At 42.9% G+C, this 22,010-nt stretch overlaps 1 protein-coding gene across 2 annotated transcripts in view; it reads right to left on the bottom strand.

Annotated features, from left to right (window-relative positions):
• The window catches only part of LOC115143071 (growth/differentiation factor 11-like), a 45,975-nt gene that overhangs the window by 11,572 nt on the left and 12,393 nt on the right, over window positions 1-22,010 (bottom strand). The gene's annotated exons all lie outside the window — the stretch shown is intronic.

Below are 22,010 nucleotides of genomic sequence, written 5' to 3'. Positions count from 1 at the left end.
CAGGTGTAGACTAACAGTGAAATGCTTACAGGCCCTTCCCTTCAATGCAGAGAGAAACATATAGAAATAAAAATAATAACAAAAGGAATAAATGCACAATGAGAAAAGATAACTGGGCTATATACACGAGGTACCAGTACCGAGTCGATGTGCAGGAGTAAGAGATAATAAAGGTTCAGTGCCTTCAGAAGGTATTCATACCCCTTGACTTATTCTACATTTTGTTGTGTTACAGCCTGAATTCAAAATTGATTAAATATGTTTTTTTTTCTCACCCATCTACACACAATTCCCCATAATGGCAGAGTGAAAACATGTTTGTAGATTTTTTTAACATAATAAATAATAAAACATAATAAAGAAATATCTCATTTCAGAAGTATTCAATAAGTAAGTATTCACACTTGAGTCAATACTTTGTAGGAGCACCTTTGGCAGTGATTACAGCTGTGAGTCTTTCTTGGTAAGTCGAGCTTTCCACACTTGGATTGTCCAACATTTGCACTTTGTTCTTTTCAAAATGGGTTGCTGATCATTGCTAGACAACCATTTTCAGGTCATGCCATCGATTTTCAAGTAGATTTAAGTCAAAACTATAACTTGGCCACTCAGGAACATTCACTGTCTTCTTGGTAAGCCACTCCAGTGTAGATTTGGTGTTTTAGGTTATTGTCCTGCTGAAAAGTGAATTAATCTCCCGGTGTCTGGTGGAAAGGTTTTCCACTAGGATTTTGCATGTGCTTAGCCTCATGCTGACGTTGAGGAAGAGGTTGTTGTCCTGGCACCACGCTGCCAGGACACTGACCTTCTCTCTATAGGTGGTCTCATCGTCGTCAGTGATACCACCATTGTGTCATCATGAAACTTAATGATGATGTTGGAGTTGTGCACAGCCACGCAGTCGTTGGTGAACAGGGAGTGCAGGAGAGGACTAAGCACGCACCCCTGAGGGGCCCCCGTGTTGAGAGTTAATGTGGTGGATGTGTTGTTGTCTATCTTCACCACCTGGGGCTGCCCGTCAGAAAGTCCAGGATCCAGTTGCAGAGGGAGGTGTTCAGTCTCAGGGTCCTGAGCTTAGTGATGAGCTTAGAGGGCACTATGGTGTTGAACACTGAGCTGTAGTCAAGGAACAGCATTCTCACATATGTGGATCTGTTGGTGTAGTATGCGAATTGGAGGGGGTCCAGGGTGTCTGGGATGATGGTGTTGATGTGAGCCATGACCAGCCTTTCAAAGCATTTCATGGCTACAGATGTGAGCACTACGGGGCGATAGTCATTTAGACAGGTTACTTTGTCGTCCTAGGGCACAGGGACTGTGGTGGTCTGCTTGAAACATGTAGGTATTACAGAATGAGTCAGGGAGAGGGTGAAAATGTCAGTGAAGACACCCGCCAGCTGGTCAGCGCATGCTCTGAGTATGCGTCCTGTTAATCTGTTTGGCCCTCCGGTTAACTTGTTTAAAAGGTCCTACTCAAACATTGGCTACGGAGAATGATATCACACAGTTGCCTGAACTGCTGGTGCTCTCATGCATAGTTCAGTGTTGCTTGCCTCGAAGCGAACATAGAAGACATTTAGCTTGTCTGGTAGGCTTGCGTCACTTGGCAGGTCGCATCTGGGTTTCCCTTTGTAATCCGTGATAGTTTGCAAGCCTTACCACATCCAACAAGTGTTAGAACTGGTATAGTAGGATTTTATTTTAGTCCTGTATTGACGCCTTGCCTGTTGGATGGCTCATCAGAGGTCGTAGTGGGATTCCTTAAAAGCGGCAGGTCTAGGATTAAGTTCAGTGCAGATGTTGCCTGTAATCCATGGATTTTGGTTGGGATATGTACTGTACTTACGGTCACTGTGGGGACGACGTCGTCAATACTCTTTTTAATGAAGCCAGTGACTGATGTGGTAAACTCCTCAGTGTTATCGGATGAATCCCGGAAGACATTCCAGTCTGTGTTAGCGAATCAGTCATGTACCTTAGCATCCGCTTCAATGGACCAGTTCCATATTGAGCACTTCACTGGTACTTCCTTTTTGAGTTTTTCCTTGTAAGCAGGGATCAGGAGGATAGGAGGGAATATGCGTTTCTGTGTGTGGAGTAAAGGTGATCTAGTGTTTTGTTGTCTCTAGTTGCACAGTTGACATGCTGGTAAACCAGAAGTGCATTTTGGAAGTGCATTTTCTTGTTTGCTTATGGCCCTATACAGCTCGTTGAGTGCAGTCATAGTGACAGCATCAGTTTGTTGTGGTAAATATATAGCTACGAAAAATATAGACGAAAACTCTCTTAGTAAATAGTATGGTCTGCAGCTTATCATGAGATATTCTAAGTCAGGCGAGCAAAAACTTCCCTAACATTAGAGATTGCGCACCAGCTGCTGTTAACAAAGAGACACCCGTCCCTCTCTCAGCTTAGCCAAAACTGCCATTGGTCTTGACGATGCATGGAAAAGCCCGTAAGGTGTATATTATCCATGTTCTTGTTCAGCCACACTCTGAGAAACAGAGTATATTATAGTTCATCAGGTCCTGTTGATAGGATAGTCCTGAACGGAGCTCGTCCAGTATGTTCTCTAGTGATTGTACTTTTGCCAACAAAACAGAGCAATGGCGGTCTACATGCTCGCCAATGTAGTCTAATCATGACGCCACCTCGCTTCCCTCTCTTTTCCCACCGCTTCCTCTTTAGAGTCCCAGTGATCAGGGCCAGGTCCAGGGTAAGCATAACATCCAGAGCTTCCGACGAAATCTTCATCCAAATCGAGGTTCGTAATCGCTGTTAAGATGTCCAGAAGCTGTTTTCGGTCATAGGATCAGTGTACAAAATATGGGCAGGAGCCCATAACACGGCGGCTATCCAATGCAGCGCCATCATAGGACACATGCCTGTTTTGTTCTTCTCTCCTGTTTCCACTACGGCGGTGTAGAGTGCTGCTCTGCTTCATTACTGTAGCCGCTTATTTCCCTACGGTGTGATGGGAGCATATGTAGCACATGAATTTTAACTGCCAAAGGCACAGCAGGTCTGCAGGTGGGACTACTGAACATCTGGCCCTCTCCCTGGGTACCTGTTTTCCAATGCTAGCTCGGGGCACTCTATGTGTTAATGTAAGGGGAGACTTATAAAGTATAAGGGTTTATTCACCAATTTCATCTGTCCATTCAAATACCTCCAAGGCCATTTCAAAGCATGCTATGTTTTAATGGTTGGCAGTAATACTACCAGGTGGTGCTGCATGGACGTGGCAAGAGAAGAACGAATGTGATGACCACATTTTTAGGAGATGCAAAATACATTTTACACACAGAGAGAAGAGTGTAGGCTATATTACTCACACCATATGCTATGTTGCACAACACATCAACACATTGCCGCATGAGCTGACCTCAGAGAGTGGCTTATGTCGTTTCCAAATCTCAAATTAAAATGATGGTGTCCCCAAACCAGACACAAAAAACTAGCTTGACATTAGATTGAAACAGCTTGACATTGAAACTAGCTTGACATTAGATTCAAACAGACAATCCCATTGCCTCGTTATGCAGACAGTTCACAATGGAGCCTTCTGCTTGGTCTGATAGGAGGCACATAGAGAATGTAGATTAAGTTGATGGAATATTTGATGGAGACACCACATCCAACCTCTCCAGTCCTATTTGTATGAAGGCAATCTGGGCTGACAGACAGACAGGGTGGTTTGTGTACCCTGCTGTCTGTCAAAAGGCTAATCCTTAGAGGCAACCCCGTATAACTTCACCCAATCAACCCATGCAGACCATTCACTGGTTATAAGGGAAAAGTGCCAATAAGATGGTGTCAGAGACAAGCAAATAATTGTGGTTGCCATGGTTGTACATTCACTGAGAATCGATATGTTTATGATACATCTGTTAGTAAACAATATAGTTGTTCCATGTTGCACTAAGACAGCAAGTTCAATTCAGGGTGCTTCCTGTTTCTTGGATTCCTAAAAATGTAATGATCATGGTTTGAACTTGCATTCAAACAACATTGGTGGTTTTGAAGTCCCCACGTGTGTGTGTGTGTGTGTGTGTGTGTGTGTGTGTGTGTGTGTGTGTGTGTGTGTGTGTGTGTGTGTGTGTGTGTGTGTGTGTGTGTGTGTGTGTGTGTGCATCCACACGTGCAGTCAAAAGGGAACATCGTGCCAATCAGGCTCAATAGATAGACTGCCAAAAAAAAGAGCGAAAAAATTCAGAAAACGGTAATCTATTGTGAATGTCCAAAACGATAGTGCATAATGGCATAAATCAAGATGGGGATTGCATTTGCATATATATCTGTATTTTCTTTTCTTAATGGGAAATGCAAATGTGCCATTTTGTGGCGAGTGCACATTTGGGAGCCCTGGCGTTAGATAAATGTGACTCTAGGGTCTCCCCGCACACCTCGGCAAATTAATCATTGTGACACGTTCACGACCCTTCTAATAAGACAGAGGCCACAGTGCACCCCCTCAACCATCCCACCCCCACTCCCTCTTTGTCTCTCGGGCTGCCCCAAAGGGGAGGAGAAGAGGGTGGGGGAGGCAGGGGTAGAGGTGGGGAAGTGGGGGATGTGAAGTTAGACCCGTCATTCAGACCCCCTCCCCTGGGACAACGGCAGGCACAAGACTCCTATTAGGACTGAGCACAGGAGCCCCCCAGGAGCAACAAAAGACACCTCCTAATACTCCCTGTTCCAACCCAGTGAGCGCACACACATACACACACACATACACAGGGGCCCCAAACAGACTCTCTCCCCAAGACAGGGATAGGGGTCTCTTACAATAATAATAAAACCCTTCCACAGAAAAGAACTGAACCACAGAAATGCATGCAGAACTGTGGGAGAGGGAAATGGAGAAAGGGAGGGAGGGAGAAAGAGAGAGAGCGCAGTGAGCTGAAATAAGCCGGACAGCTGGACAGCAGGAAACGAGAAGGGTTTGGGGTGTGTTGTGCGTGTCCATGCATGCATGCGTGTGTGTGCGTGCATGTGTGTGTTCTGATGGATTCTGACCGAGAAGGGATATTATGACCGATTCTGGAAAGCAACAGATTCTGAAAAGAATTTAAAGAAAATATTGCCAAATCATATGAACAACACAATGTCCATTCATTTCAACTAAAGTGCCTTTGACTTATTCCACATTTTGTGGCCTGAATTCAAAATGGATGAAATCTATTTTTTTCTCACCCATGTACACACAATACCCCCATATTTCTCCATATTTTTTCAAACCCCTAAATCGTTACATCTTAGAATCACCTTTGGTAGCGATTACAGCTGCTAGTCTTTCTGCATAAGTCGCTAAGAGCTTTGCCCACCTGGATTGTACAGTATTTGCACATTATTCTTAAAAACATTATTCAAGCTCTGATTGTTGATCATCGCTAGACAGCCATTTTCAAGGGGGGTGGGGGTTCAACTAAGCTATATGAAATTGTTTTAGGAAGTTCATACAAAGGATCATTTTGCTATTTGATTTAGACTTTTAAGACCCTTTGAAGTATCAAAAGTATCAAAAAAATATTGTCCTTCGTGCTATTAGCCCATACAAACACATTTAATAACAGATTCACGACATGGAACAACACATAGTACCTCCAAAGAATCTAAAGAAAGTTTGTCCTGAAGTGCCTGTCATATATCTGAGATAAACACTTGTTAAATATATATATATATATGTTTTTTTTTACATGAATTTAACCCCTTTGTTACTTAACAGTTTCCATATACTGTAAACCTTCATAACTTTTTTCAACTGGTACTGGTGGACCTTCAGGCGAATCCTGTGAGGACTGTGGGCATCCTAGAGTAAACAACCAACATGTACGTGTTCGTGCGAGTCTCACCTCTCCAAACTGTACGTGTTCCTGTGAGTCTCACCTCTTTAAACTGTACGTGTTCCTGTGAGTCTCACCTCTCCAAACTGTACGTGTTCCTGTGAGTCTCACCTCTCCAAACTGTACGTGTTCCTGTGAGTCTCACCTCTCCAAACTGTACGTGTTCCTGTGAGTCTCACCTCTCCAAACCATACGTGTTCCTGTGAGTCTCACCTCTCCAAACCGTACGTGTTCCTGTGAGTCTCACCTCTCCAAACTGTACGTGTTCCTGTGAGTCTCACCTCTTTAAACTGTACGTGTTCCTGTGAGTCTCACCTCTCCAAACTACGTGTTCCTGTGAGTCTCACCTCTTTAAACTGTACGTGTTCCTGCGAGTCTCACCTCTTTAAACTGTACGTGTTCCTGTGAGTCTCACCTCTTTAAACCGTACGTGTTCCTGTGAGTCTCACCTCTCCAAACTGTACGTGTTCCTGTGAGTCTCACCTCTCCAAACTGTACGTGTTCCTGTGAGTCTCACCTCTCCAAACTGTACGTGTTCCTGTGAGTCTCACCTCTCCAAACTGTACCTGTTCCTGTGAGTCTTACCTCTCCAAACTGTACGTGTTCCTGTGAGTCTCACCTCTCCAAACTGTACGTGTTCCTGTGAGTCTCACCTCTCCAAACTGTACGTGTTCCTGTGAGTCTCACCTCTCCAAACTGTACGTGTTCCTGTGAGTCTCACCTCTCCAAACTGTACATGCTCCTGTGAGTCTCACCTCTTTAAACTGTACGTGTTCCTGTGAGTCTCACCTCTCCAAACCGTACATGTTCCTGTGAGTCTCACCTCTTTAAACTGTACGTGTTCCTGTGAGTCTCACCTCTCCAAACTGTACATGTTCCTGTGAGTCTCACCTCTTTAAACCGTACGTGTTCCTGTGAGTCTCACCTCTCCAAACCGTACGTGTTCCTGTGAGTCTCACTTCTCCAAACTGTACGTGTTCCTGTGAGTCTCACCTCTCCAAACCATACGTGTTCCTGTGAGTCTCACCTCTCCAAACCGTACGTGTTCCTGTGAGTCTCACCTCTCCAAACTGTACGTGTTCCTGTGAGTCTCACCTCTTTAAACTGTACGTGTTCCTGTGAGTCTCACCTCTCCAAACTGTACGTGTTCCTGTGAGTCTCACCTCTAAACTGTACGTGTTCCTGCGAGTCTCACCTCTTTAAACTGTACGTGTTCCTGTGAGTCTCACCTCTTTAAACCGTACGTGTTCCTGTGAGTCTCACCTCTCCAAACTGTACGTGTTCCTGTGAGTCTCACCTCTCCAAACTGTACGTGTTCCTGTGAGTCTCACCTCTCCAAACTGTACGTGTTCCTGTGAGTCTCACCTCTCCAAACTGTACCTGTTCCTGTGAGTCTTACCTCTCCAAACTGTACGTGTTCCTGTGAGTCTCACCTCTCCAAACTGTACGTGTTCCTGTGAGTCTCACCTCTCCAAACTGTACGTGTTCCTGTGAGTCTCACCTCTCCAAACTGTACGTGTTCCTGTGAGTCTCACCTCTCCAAACTGTACATGCTCCTGTGAGTCTCACCTCTTTAAACTGTACGTGTTCCTGTGAGTCTCACCTCTCCAAACCGTACATGTTCCTGTGAGTCTCACCTCTTTAAACTGTACGTGTTCCTGTGAGTCTCACCTCTCCAAACTGTACATGTTCCTGTGAGTCTCACCTCTTTAAACCGTACGTGTTCCTGTGAGTCTCACCTCTCCAAACCGTACGTGTTCCTGTGAGTCTCACTTCTCCAAACTGTACGTGTTCCTGTGAGTCTCACCTCTCCAAACTGTACGTGTTCCTGTGAGTCTCACCTCTCCAAACCGTACGTGTTCCTGTGAGTCTCACCTCTCCAAACCGTACGTGTTCCTGTGAGTCTCACCTCTCCAAACCGTACGTGTTCCTGTGAGTCTCACCTCTCCAAACCGTACGTGTTCCTGTGAGTCTCACCTCTCCAAACTGTACGTGTTCCTGTGAGTCTCACCTCTCCAAACTGTACGTGTTCCTGTGAGTCTCACCTCTCCAAACTGTACGTGTTCCTGTGAGTCTCACCTCTCCAAACTGTTCAGACACTACAGACAGAATTTGGCAGATCAGTTGTACCGTCTTCAGATGAGTCCCAAGACACTTGTGGGGTCATAGAGCTAAACGGAGAACATCGTCGTGTTCGTGACAGTCTCATACAGTTGAAGTCGGAAGTTTACATACACTTAGGTTGTCATTAAAACTCGTTTTTCAACCACTCCACAAATTTCTTGTTAACAAACTATAGTTTTGGCAGGTTGGTTAGGACATCTACTTTGTGCATGACACAAGTAACTTTTCCAAAAATTGTTTACAGACAGATTATTTCACTTAGAATTCACTGTATCACAATTCCAGTGGGTCAGAAGTTTACATACACTAAGTTGACTGTGCCTTTAAACAGCTTGGAAAATTCCCCAAAATTATGTAATGGCTTTAGAAGCTTCTGATAGGCTAATTGACATCATTTGAGTAAATTGGAGGTGTACCTGTGGATGTATTTCAATGCCTACCTTCAAACGCAGTGCCTCTTTGCTTGACACCATGGGAAAATCAAAAGAAATCAGCCAAGACCTCAGAAGAAAAATTGTAGACCTCCACAAGTCTGGTTCATTCTTGGGAGCAATTTCCAAACGCCTGAAGGTACCACTTTCATCTGTACAAACAATAGTAGGCAAGTATAAACACCATGGGAACACGCAGTCATACCGCTCAGGAAGGAGATGCGTTCTGTCTCCTAGAGATGAATGGACTTTGGTACGAAAAGTGCAACTCAATCCCAGAACAACAGCAAAGGACCTTGTGAAGATGCTGGAGGAAACGGGTACAAAAGTATCTATATCCACAGTAAAACGAGTCCCATATCGACATAACATGAAAGGCCGCTCAGCAAGGAAGAAGCCACTGCTCCAAAACCGCCATAAAAAAAGCCAGACTACGGTTTGCAACTGCACATGGAGACAAAGATCATACTTTTTGGAGAATTGTCCTCTGGTCTGATGAAACAAAAATAGAACTGTTTGGCCATAATGACCATTGTTATGTTTGGAGGAAAAAGGGGGAGGCTTACAAGCCGAAGAACACCATCCCAACCGTGAAGCACGGGGATGGCAGCATCATGTTGTGGGGGTGCTTTGCTGCAGGAGGGACTGGTGCACTTCACAAAATGGATGGCATCATGAGGGGGAATATTATGTGGATATATTGAAGCAACATCTCAAGACATCAGTCAGGAAATTAAAGCTTGGTCGCAAATGGGTCTTCCAAATGGACAATGAACCCAAGGATACTTCCAAAGTTGTGGCAAAATAGCTTAAGGACAACAAAGTCAAGGTATTGGAGTGGCCATCACAATGCCCTGACCTCAATCCTATAGAAAATTTGTGGGCAGAACTGATAAAGCGTGTGCGAGCAAGGAGGCCTACAAACCTGACCAAGTTACACCAGTTCTGTCAGGAGGAATGGGCCAAAATTCACACAACTTATTTTGGGAAGCTTGTGGAAACGTTTGACCCAAGTTAAATAATTTAAAGGCAATGCTACCAAATACTAATTGAGTGTATGTAAACGTTTGACCCACTGGGAATCTGATGAAAGAAATAAAAACTGAAATAAATCTTTCTCTCTACTGTTATTCTGACATTTCACATTCTTACAATAAAGTGGTGATCCTAACTGACCTAAGACAGGGATTTTTTTACTAGAATTAAATGTCAGGAATTGTGAAAAACTGAGTTCAAATGTATTTGGCTAAGGTGTATGTAAACTTCTGATTTTAACTGTATTTCCATGGAGGGGTTAGGAGGCCAAACCGTTCAGACGCCACGGACAATTTGTCATGGACGCTATGTCACCATTCACCGCAGATGTGAAAGTGCAACGTACGCGGATGCGGTGAATTGAGATGCATCCAATGCAAGAAAAGAGACATCTCTGGCTTAAACAAACACATTTGTATGGTGATTTTTTAAATTATGCTAATTATATTTCCGCGGGGTTTGGCCTTGTGTTTTAGGTTATTGTCCTGCTGGAAGGTGATTTTGTCTTCCAGTGTTTGTTGGAAAGCAAACTGAACCCGGATTTCCTCTAGGATTTTACCATTGCTTAGCTCTATTCTGTTTCTTTTTATCCTAAAAAACTTCACAGTCCTTGCCGATGACAAGTATACCCATAACATGATGCATCCACCACCACAAATATGAAGAGTGGTACTCAGTGATGTGTTGTGTTTGAATTGCGGCAAACATAAGACATTGTATTCAGGACATAAAGTTCATTTCTTTGCCACATTTTGCAGAATTACCTTAGTTTCTTATTGCAAACAGGATGCATGTTCTGTACAGGCTTCCTTCTTTTCACTCTGTCATTTAGGTTAGTATTGTGGATTAACTACAATGTTGTTGATCCATCCTTAGTTTTCTCCTATGAGAGCCATTAAACTCTCTAGTTGTTTTAGAGTTACCATTGGCCTCAATTCCCGAGTGGTTTCCTTCCACTCCAACAACTAGTGATGAGCAATTAGTGCTTTTTGAGGTCAGTTCGGTTTTGGTTTGATGATTAAAAAGGAATCACGGTTTTCGATTTTGGTTTTGATTCTTTTTTGGACATTAAACGCACAATGCATTATGTGGGTTGAATGATGTGACAACACTGAATAAAGCAATTAATAAAAGTCCCATGATGGTAGTGACTGCCATTTCTGCTTATCACTTACAGTGAGGGAAAAAAGTATTTGATCCCCTGCTGGTTTTGTACGTTTTCCCACTGACAAAGAAATGATCAGTCTATAATTTGAATGGTAGGTTTATTTGAACAGTGAGACAGAATAACAACAACAAAAATCCAGAAAAACACGTCAAAAATGTTATAAATTGATTTGCATTTTAATGAGGGAAATAAGTATTTGACCCCCTCTCAATCAGAAAGATTTCTGGCTCCCAGGTGTCTTTTATACAGGTAACGAGCTGAGAATAGGAGCACACACTTAAAGGGAGTGCCCCTAATCTCAGTTTGTTACCTGTATAAAAGACACCTGTCCACAGAAGCAATCAGTCAATCAGATTCCAAACTCTCCACCATGGCCAAGACCAAAGAGCTCTCCAAGGATGTCAGGGACAAGATTGTAGACCTACACAAGGCTGGAATGGGCTACAAGACCATCGCCAAGCAGCTTGGTGAGAAGGTGACAACAGTTGGTGTGATTATTCGCAAATGGAAGAAACACAAGATCTCACCTCATGGAGTTGCAATGATCATGAGAACGGTGAGGAATCAGCCCAGAACTACACGGGAGGATCTTGTCAATGATCTCAAGGCAGCTGGGACCATAGTCACCAAGAAAACAATTGGTAACACACTATGCCATGAAGGACTGAAATCCTGCAGTGCCCGCAAGGTCCCTCTGCTCAAGAAAGCACGTATACATGCCTGTCTGAAGTTTGCCAATGAACATCTGAATGATTCAGAGGACAACTGGGTGAAAGTGTTGTGGTCAGATGAGACCAAAATGGAGCTTCTTGGCATCAACTCAACTCGCCGTGTTTGGAGGAGGAGGAATGCTGCCTATGACCCCAAGAACACCCATCCCCACCATCAAACATGGAGGTGGAAACATTATGCTTTGGGGGTGTTTTTCTGCTAAGGGGACAGGACAACTTCACCGCATCGAAGGGACAATGGACAGGGCCATGTACCATCAAATCTTGGGTGAGAACCTCCTTCCCTCAGCCAGGGCATTGAAAATGGGACGTGGATGGGTATTCCAGCATGACAATGACCCAAAACACACGGCCAAGGCAACAAAGGAGTGGCTCAAGAAGAAGCACATTAAGGTCCTGGAGTGGCCTAGCCAGTCTCATGACCGTAATCCCATAGACAATCTGAGGAGGGAGCTGAAGGTTCGAGTTGCCAAACGTCAGCCTCGAAACCTTAATGACTTGGAGAAGATCTGCAAAAAGGAGTGGGACAAAATCCCTCCTGAGATGTGTGCAAACCTGGTGGCCAACTACAAGAAACGTCTGACCTCTGTGATTGCCATCAAGGGTTTTGCCACCAAGTACTAAGTCATGTTTTGCAGAGGGGTCAAATACTTATTTCCCTCATTAAAAAAAAATCAATTTATAAAATGTTTGACATGCGTTTTTCTGGATATTTTTGTTGTTATTCTGTCTCTCACTGTTCAAATAAACCTACCATTAAAATTATAGACTGATCATTTCTTTGTCAGTGGGAAAATGTACAAAATCAGCAGGGGATCAAATACTTTTTTCCCTCACTCTATTCACCATAATTTATTTACATTATTTTAATAAAATATTTGTTTTATTTTACGACTTTATTATTTAATTCTAAGTCATTATCTCATCTCTATAGGGCGGAGAGGGCGCAAAGGTCAGAGGGACCCACAAAGGGAAAGATGTTTTGATAGGTTGTTTTGGTAGGCCGTCATCGAACTTGTTCTTAACTGACTTGCCTAGTTAAATAAAGGTTCATATATTAAAAATAATAATAATAATTGAAATGATGCACTCCCTCCATTCCCCCGTCTTTGGGTGATGATGTGAGGTTGGGCTCTCTGTTTTCCCTCACTGTGCTATTGAGGCAGCCCTGAAGCACATTCAAAGCCCAAGGCTCAAAGCCCAGGGCTCAAAGCTCAAGGTTCAAAGCCCAAGGATAAAAGTTCAAGGATAAACGTTCAAGACTCAAAGCCTTGGCCAAGGATTTTCACTGTGGACAAAATCACTGTGATCAGGCCTTGTCAGCCAGAGCGTGTTCCCCATTCTCCTGTCCTTTAGAACTGAGTCCCTGTCCTTTAGAACCGTTTTCTGTCAATACTATTCACTTGACAATGTCCATACAATGTGGAAGTATCTGTTATCCCATTCCGAATCACTCACAGCTCTTTTTCTTCCACCAGCACTGTACATTAAAATAATCAAACTTGGCTCCGGGCCTAAATAACATTTGGACGTTTGGACATTGTGCTGCTTCCATATAATTAACTTCCGAGGTTGATCTCGGCTCTCGGCATGCTGAAACGGAAATGCATGCAGCCATAGGCGATGGATGAATAGAGTAAGGAGCCACTCTCAGGGCCACTTAGAAGGGCTAAAATAAAATGTTCATGCAGATATTCATCAGCTGTGGCAGTGGTGATCCACTCAATCCGCACCATCCGAACCTCTTTCAGGCACCTCAAAATCCTGGTGTGATCCGGCATTTTGTCCATGCTGCATTTCCTCTGATCAGAGATGCCTTAATTTAGGATTAATGGGCTCCGCCATAAACGTCTCCGCAGCACCGCCTCCACAGCCCGACTCACCCGTCAGTAATAATGCCCTCAATGATCTCCATTTTATATTTTCTCTCCTCTCCTCCTCTGCCCTCCTCTCCTTTCTTCCGGTCTGTTCCTCCTCTACACAGTGCTTAATTACTGGTGGGAAGTAATTATTTCCTTTTTTAGTGAGACGTAACATCTGTTTCAGGTCTTTTTAAGTGTACCTATAAAAGCCCCTCTATGATTTTGTCCCTTAAGGATAGGACTGGGCTGCTTGTTGCTCCCTGTGGACCCCCTCCCCAACACTCCCCCATGCAACCTTCCACCACTCTGCATGCCCACGCACTATGGGCCACATACAGCGCAGCAAGCTGGATGCTACAGTAGTGCCCTGAATCCCCTTAACAGGCACTGAGCAGCATACCAGCTTACTATTGGGTACACACACACACCACAGGAGGAAGTGATGCAGTTACTGGTCTGATGATGGTCATCGTAATGTCTTAATTCTCCCAAGTTTTCCACAGTTTTCCACACCAGGACTGGTTGATGTGGTGGGTACATGGGGAGAGCGTGGGAATACGGAACGAAAGGTGGAAGGAGTGAGATTCCTGAAAACGCTGGTGAAATTTTCGCCCCCTGTATTAATAGGTTTTGGTCCTTGGAAATTCTATTAGCCATAAAATGTACAGTGTGTTCAGTGTGTTCTTCTATTTCAACAAAAGAACAGTAATGACCCAGGGTCCAAACAAGTCATCACCAAAGTTGATCTTTCCCTTCAGAGGCTCTCTCAGTGGACGGGAGTGACTGAAAAGGGACAGGAACAGGTGTCACCATTAAACATAGCCTTCCATGGAATGAATAAATATATAAAAACCTCACATAGTCATTGACTTCCCACACACACTGGCCAGTGAGCTGAAGACAGTCCGGCTTCTGCTGGCCTGTCCTTTTAGCGCTCTCCCTCTTAATGTTTATGGTTCCTGCACCTTCAGGAAATGACCCTTTTATAGGGTCAACACTATAAAAGACTTGTGGTTTTTTGGTGGGAGTGGTTTGTGTGTGTGTGTGTGTGTGTGTGTGCGTGCGTTCGCGTGCGTGCGTGCGTTCGCGTGCGTGCATGCTTGTATGGGAGTGGGGGTAATGCTGTGTAAGCTGGTTCTCCTTTGCTGCCGAAGAAAGAGACCCAATGAGGTTAATTGGCTCCTCATCCAATATATCACATAGCTGTGAACTCTGTGACCCTTTTTGTCAATAGGGAGACTTTTGTCCACTGTGTGTGTGTGTGTGTGTGTGTGTGTGTGTGTGTGTGTGTGTGTGTGTGTGTGTGTCTATTTTCTTATGTTTCTCAATTGTTAATTGACAAAAATCGAAAAATAACAGAACTAATATGGTAATCCAAGTGTCAAATCATTGCAATGCTGCAGCTATATTTGCAAAGATTCCCTGTCAATACGCTCTGATGAAACTGTTGTGTCTTGGTACCGAGGATGACTGATAAAGCAAAATAACTCAATTTAGATGTTTGATGCACAGATGAGAATGGAAAGAATGAAGAGGATACTTCATACACTGACTCCTATGTGCATTTTTATTTCTCGTGTGTATTTTATCTGAATTAGTATTGATTCTGTGCTCTCTTAAAAATCTATTCAGGATTCAACTAAAATACTCTATCTAGGCTATAGATGGGTTGGTTGTTTAGCAACAAAATCTATGCGTGCACAACTATGGGGCAAAACAGACATGGTTGGCTTAGATTGTTGACAACATGTAAACTATATTTTGTGTCCAAATATTTATTGAAAACAAAAATACATTTGCACAAATTAGATAGCTAGCGAATTTGAGCTATATTAGCATAGACATGGCATCAAATCAAATGAAGTTGTATTAGTCACATTCGCTGAATACAACAGGTGTAGACCTTACAGTGAAATGCTTACTTACGAGCCCCTAACCAACAATGCAGTGTTAAAAAATACGGATAAGAATAAGAGATAAAAGTAACAAGTAATTAAAGAGCAGCAGTAAAATAACAATAGCGAGACTATATACAGGGGGGTACCGGTACAGAGTCAATGTGCGGGGACACCGGTTAGTTGAGGTAATATGTACATGTAGGTAGAGTTAGTAAGGTGACTATGCATAGATGATAACAACAGAGAGTAGCAGCGGTGTAAAAGAGGGGAGGGGGCAATGCAAATAGTCTGGGTAGCCATTTGATTAGATGTTCAGGAGTCTTATGGCTTGGGGGTAGAAGCTGTTTAGACATGGTATCAATTACAAGATACAACGAGCTGAAACGAGCCACCTATGATTCCCCACACGGCAGCTTCTTCACATTGTTGCTATCTGACCGTTCAGAATCATAACACACAGCCTTCTGCCTCATCGTTTCTGTGACCTTGCCAGCCAACCTGTCAATAATGACCATAGAGTAAATACACCTCCCACCTCAGACCTTTAGGATTAGGCTGGGGGGTATAGCGTGGTTAAGTATGGGACAGGCGGAGTGTCATGCACTCTGGGATTAGGAAAGTGATGAAAGTGCAAGATTCTGGGAGGGGGTGATAGGGCTTTCTTCAGGATAGGGGGAGACTTTTTGGGAGAGGGACAATGGAGGACAGTTAGATACATTGTAAATCTGATATAAAGTGTCTAGCAGCTTGATCATCATGGTATTTTATGTTAGTAATTTTGCAGGCATGAATTATGGTAAGTATACATGGTAAGTATACCTAAAACTTGTATCTCATTTTGGTAAGTGGTGAAATAAGTATAGCTAGTTATAAATATAATTATAATCTGTAATAGCAGATAATAAGACATGATGATTACCTGGCTAAAAGAGATGTAATATTTATTTAACTAAGCAAGTCAGTTAAGAACAAATTCTTATTTACAATGACAGCCTAGAAATAGTGGGTTAACTGCCTTGTTTAGGGGCAGAGCAACAAATGTTTAACTTGTCAACTTGGGGATTCAATCTAGCAACCTTTCGGTTACTGACCCAACGCTCTAACCACTAGGCTACCTGCCGCCCCAAATATAATGTATTTGGAAACTCACTCTACATCTACTCTACAGATGAAGTTGTGGGGAAAAAGGACTGGGGTGGGGCAAAATGTACTGTCATGTGCAAAGGGGTGATGGTATTATTAGTTAATAATCATTTTGATCAGAGTGTGAAACTATCCAAACAGATCTGCAAGGAAGGTGGATCCTTTCGAATATGCTAGTGGATGATAAACAGATTTGACTTATTAATCTATATGGTCCATCCAAATAATGATGATCCACACTTCTTAGAAAAATATTTCTAACACTCTATTGAACTCACAAGCAACGATCCTATTATTATGGTGGGAGTACTTAAATGTACTTAAATGGACCGTAAAGGAAATCACACTATAAACTATCACTTTCAAGAACTTAAGGAGATCACGAATATCATGGACACATTAGAACTAGTGGAAACAGTGCCTTCAGAAAGTATTCACACCCCTTGACCTTTTCAAAACGGTGCTATGTTACAAAGTGGGATTAACATTTATTTAATTGTCTTTTTTTTTCCCAACGATCTATACAAAAAAATAAACATTTGAAAAAAATAAAAACCACTAATATATTACATGACCAAAAGTATGTGGACACCTGCTCGTCCAACATCTCATTCCAAAATCATGGGCATTAATATGGAGTTGGTCCCAACTTTGCTGCTAGATGTTGGAACATTGCTGCTACAAACACGCACGATTTCTGGCTCTCACAGACCTGTAACTTCTTCTTTAAGAGGCTCCTCTGTCCTCCACTCGTTACCTGTATTAATGGCACCTGTTTGAACTTGTTATATAAAAAGACACCTATATAAAAGACACCTGTCCACAACCTCAAACAGTCACACTCCAAACTCCACTATGGCCAAGACCAAAGAGCTGTCAAAGGACACCAGAAACAAAATTGTAGACCTGCACCAGGCTGGGAAGACTGAATCTGCAATAGGTAAGCAGCTTGGTTTGAAGAAATCAACTGTGGGAGCAATTATTAGGAAATGGAAGACATACAAGACCACTGATAATCTCCCTCGATCTGGGGCTCCACGCAAGATCTCACCCCGTGGGGTCAAAATGATCACAAGAACGGTGAGTAAAAATCCCAGAACCACACGGGGGGACCTAGTGAATGACCTGCAGAGAGCTGGGACCAAAGTAACAAAGCCTACCATCAGTAACACACTACGCCGCCAGGGACTCAAATCCTGCAGTGCCAGACGTGTCCCCCTGCTTAAGCCAGTACATGTCCAGGCCCGTCTGAAGTTTGCTAGAGAGCATTTGGATGATCCAGAAGAAGATTGGGACAATGTCATATGGTCAGATGAAACCAAAATTTAACTTTTTGGTAAAAACTCAACTTGTCGTGTTTGGAGGACGCTGGGAGACGCTAGGAGACGAGAAGCAAGTACAGGGAGTGAATATTTAATAAGTAACAGACATGAAACAAAACACGGACAGTGTCTGGACAACGGAAACATAACGACATTAATGCTGACACAGGTATCAAACTGAGGAATAGACAGATGTAGAAGAGGCAATCAATAAAGTGATGGAGTCCAGGTGAGTCCAATGAAGCGCTGATGGGCGTAACGACGGTGACAGGTGTGCTTAATGATGGACAGCCTGGTGCCCTCGAGCACCAGGGAGGGGGAGTGGGAGCAGGCGTGACTGTACCCCCCCTTTAGGGGCGCCACCCGGCATCCCACCTGGGCGAGCCTGATGGGCCGGTTGAGGCGTGGGAGTCTGACGAGCCATCTGAGATGTGGGAGTCTGACGAGCCATCTGAGGCGTGGGAGCCTGACAAGCCGGCTGAGGCGTGGGAGTCTGACGAGCCATCTGAGGCGTGGGAGCCTGACAAGCCGGCTGAGGCGTGGGAGCCTGACGAGCCGGCTGAGGCGTGGGAGCCTGACAAGCCATCAGGTGTGGGAGCCTGACGAGCCGGCTGAGGCGTGGGAGCCTGACGAGCCGGCTGAGGCATGGGAGCCTGACGAGCCGGCTGAGGCATGGGAGCCTGACGAGCCAGCTGAGGCGTGGGAGCCTGTCGAGCTGGCCGAGGCGTGGGAGCCTGTCGAGCTGGCCGAGGCGTGGTAGCCTGACGAGCCAGCTGAGGCATTGGGAGCCTGACGAACCAGCTGAGGCGTGACATGGGATGGGAGCCTGTCAAGCCAACCGAGGCAAGAAAACCTCTCGAGCCAGCTAAGGCATGGAAGCCTGACGAGCCAGCTAAGGCATGGAAGCCTGACGAGCCAGCTGAGGAATCCCCAGTTCCTTTGGCAGCGGCACCTGGACCCGACGTCACCAACCAAAACAAAACAAAACAAAAAAAACTCCCTGATGCTTCCAATATTGGTGTCAGGATTCTGTGAGGACAGACGCTGGGAGACGAGAAGGAAGTACAGGGAGTGAATATTTAATAAGTAACAGACATGAAACAAAACACGGACAGTGTCTGGACAACGGAAACATAACGACATTAATGCTGACACATGTATCAAACTGAGGAATAGACAGATATAGAAGAGGCAATCAATAAAGTGATGGAGTCCAGGTGAGTCCAATGAAGCGCTGATGGGCGTAAGATGGTGACAGGTGTGAGTAATGATGGGCGCCCTCGAGCGCAAGAGAGGGGGAGCAGAAGCAGGCATGACAGAATAGACCATTTATCCAGTATTGCCTGCCAAATTTGGTAAAACATTGGACTTCTATAAGCGGTATTGTATTGAATATGTTCTATATGCATTACATTCCCTAAATCCTGTAACCACATTGCAAAGGTAGGTACAGTCTCCAATTTCCAAAATTGCAAAATTAGCCTTTTGGCTAATAGAGTACGAAGAGAGACAGCCTTCCCTTCCTGGTTATTCCCATCAACTGTACCGAACAGAGCAATGAATGGGTCTGTGAAATCTGCCATTTTCAACCTGTATATGGGTACAAGAGACAAAAAAATGTATAACTGACTTTCTCCTGCACAACATAGGTACATCATACCCCCTTATTGTATAGGACACTTTCAGATGCCACTCAATTTCAGAGGCCATTCAATTCAATACTCATCTTTAAAACAAAAGCAGTTTCAGTCTAAATAGATTAGACAAACAAAGGAACAGTGGTGTCGTAAAAATACTTGAAAGTACTACTTAAGTAGTTTATTTTGGGGCATTTTCTGTACTTTACTTTGCTATTTATATTTTGACAACTTTTACTTTTACTTCACTACATTCCTAAAGAAAATTATGTACATTTTACTCCATATTTTTTCTCTGGTGCCCAAAAGTACTCGTTACATTTTAAATGCTTAGCAGGACAGGTAAATGGTCTAATTCACACATTTATCAAGAGAACATCCCTGGTCATCCTTACTGCCTCTGATCTGGCAGACTCACTAAACACATGCTTTGTTTGTAAGTTATGTCTGAGTGTTGGAGCGTGCCCCTAGCTATCCGTAAATTAAGAAAATAAGAAAATGGTGCCGTTTGGTTAGCTTAATATAAGGAATTTGAAATGATTTATACTTGTACGTTTACTTTTGATGCTTAAGTATATTTTAGCAATAACATTTACTTTTGATACTTAAGTATATTTAAAACCAAATACTTTTAGAATTTTACTCAAGTAGGATTTTACTGGGTGACTTTCCCTTTTACTTGAGTCATTTTCTATTAAGGTATCTTTACTTTTACTCAAGTACGACAATTGGGTACTTTTTCCACCACTGCAAAGGAAATAGAGGAACTAACAGCACAGGTAGATAGCAATAAAACATTTACTATAATGGAATAGAATAAGTTAGGGTGAAAACAAAAACAACTGGAGGAACTTATTCAAGAACAATAAAGTGTAGTTTATTACAAAAATAAAGCGAAGTGGATAATTTAAAAAAAAATGCAATACATTTCTCTTCAATCTTCAACGTAAAAATGCTACCAAAAAATAATTTACAGAGGCTCGTTAAAAATGACAGTCATCCATGATTCACCAAATTATATTTTAAAAGAGGAAACAAAATATTTTAAGCATGTTTTCTTGTCAGTCTCCTGCATCTCCCCTAAATGGTGTTAACGGTAAGGATTATTTTCCTAATAATGATCAGGTTAAATTAACAAAATGTAAAGAAATATCTGTGTGAAGGCCAACTTACAGAAAAGGAAATGAAATCCTTTCAGTCTGGAAAAACCCCAGGGTTTGATGGCATACCAGTAGAGGTATATCAAATATTTTTTGATGTGCTCAAAGATCTATTATTTGCACGTTTTAACTACTCCTTTAAAATGGTAGACTATCAGGTACTCATCAAGAAGGTCTGATTTCACTATTACTGAAACAGGACTCATGTGGTAAGTATAAAGATTCAGTCAATTCAAACTGGAGGCATCTTACACTTCAAATGTTGTGATGCAAAAATCCTGGCTAAATTAATAGCGCATATAATTAAAAAGGTTTTACCAGATATTGTTCATTCTGATCAGACAAGTTTTTTACATGGGAGGAACACTGGAGATAATATACGACAATTACTTGAAACAATACAATAATATATAACATCAAAGAAACCAGGACTGGTCTTCATAGCAGATTTTGAAAAGCCTTTTGATAAAGTATGACTACAATTTATATATAAATGTAACATTTTGGTGAATCTCTTATACAATGGGTTAAAGTTATCTATAGCAACCCCAGGTGTAAAATAGTCAATAAGGGTTACTTCTCAGAAAGTATTGAAGTGTCAAGAGGAGTAAAACAAGGCTGTCCGCTGTCTCCATATCTATTTGTTATGGCAATCGAAATGCTAGCAATTAAAATCTGATCCAAAAAGAACATCAAGTGTTTCGAAATCCAGAGCTTAAAAACCAAAATTGTCAATGTATACCGATGACTCAAGTGCAATCTGGATCCCTGCACGGTCTCATTGAAGATCTAGATAACTTATCTAGCCTTTCTGGACTAAAACCCAATTATGATAAGTGTACAATATTACATATTACATATTGGATTGTTAAAAGACAACTTTTACATTACTCTGTAGTTTACCAATAAAACTGGCTGATGGTGAAGTAGACATACAGTACCAGTCAAAAGTTTGGGCCACCTACTCATTCAAGGGTTTTTCTTTATTTTTACTATTTTCTATATGGTAGAATAATAGTGAAGACATCAACACTATGAAATAACACACATGGAATCATGTAGTAACCAAAAAAGTGTTAAACAAATCCAAATATATTTTAGATTTTACATTCTTCAGAGTTGCCACTCTTTGCCTTGATGAGAGCTTTGCACACTCTTGGCATTCACTCAATCGGCTTCACCTGGAATGCTTTTCCAACAGGCTTGAAGGAGTTCCAACATATGCTGAGCACTTGTGTAAATCAGGTAAATCAGGTCTTCGTGGTCGAATTGCTGCAAAGACAACACTATTAAAGGACACCAGGAAGAAGAAGAGACTTGCTTGGGCCAGGAAACACAAGCAATGCACATTAGACCGGTGGAAATTGGTCCTTTTGTCTCGAGTTCCAATTGGAGATTTTTGGTTCAAACCGCCATGTCTTTGTGAGATGCGGTGTTGGAGAACAGATGATCTCTGCATGTGTATTTCCCACTGTAAAGCATGGAGGAGGAGGTGATATGGTGTGGGGTTGCTTTGCTGGTGAAACTGTTTGTGATGTATTTAGAATTCAAGGCACACTTAACCAGCATGGCTACCACAGCATTCTGTAGCAACACGCCATCCCTTCTGGTTCGGGCTTAGTGGGACTATTATTTGTTTTTCAACAGGACAAT

Source organism: Oncorhynchus nerka, linkage group LG15 (genome assembly GCF_034236695.1).
Source record: "Oncorhynchus nerka isolate Pitt River linkage group LG15, Oner_Uvic_2.0, whole genome shotgun sequence".
Lineage (NCBI taxonomy): Eukaryota > Metazoa > Chordata > Actinopteri > Salmoniformes > Salmonidae > Oncorhynchus > Oncorhynchus nerka.
Note: the sequence above shows the minus strand (reverse complement) of the source record. Positions and strands in the feature narration are given on the sequence as shown.